This window comes from Plasmopara halstedii (genome assembly GCF_900000015.1).
Source record: "Plasmopara halstedii genome assembly, contig: Scaffold_525, whole genome shotgun sequence".
NCBI classification, from domain to species: Eukaryota; Oomycota; class Peronosporomycetes; order Peronosporales; family Peronosporaceae; genus Plasmopara; species Plasmopara halstedii.
The window spans coordinates 1,064,049-1,064,547 of NW_020187445.1; positions in this window are offsets into that span (position 1 = coordinate 1,064,049).

Genomic DNA, 499 nt, shown 5'->3' on the forward strand with positions numbered 1-499 from the left:
GGAAGACCTCGAGAGCTTGGAGACCCTTCTGCACCAACTGCCTCGCATTTAAAGCTATCGCGCTCATTCGAAGCGGCTCCTAGCCGTCGAGAAGACGATTGCGTCCCTTCGTGCGACGGTGGAGCGCCTGGCGGCGTCGGAAACGAAGATCGTTGCACTCCGTGCTTAGAATCAGTTGCTGGTTCAGCTTCTGGGTGGCCAAGCGCTTCTAAGCGTCGGATCCCGGTACGGCTTAAGCAAGCCCACATAAAACACCGGGTGGTTGCGCATCCTTCTCGGAAGGTTTGGCGTATGCGCAACACCTCGCTTGGTCACGACCTTAATAGGTCCGATAAACCTTGGACGGAGCTCTGTCTTAAAGACAGCAGAAACGGTATATGCAGCAAGATTTTAGCTTTTAATAAAACCAGGTCTCCAACCTCAAAGTTTTCAACATTTCTACTGCTTCATCCGTCTGCATATTTTTTCTGCAAGTCTTTGCGTTCCGCTATCGCATTGC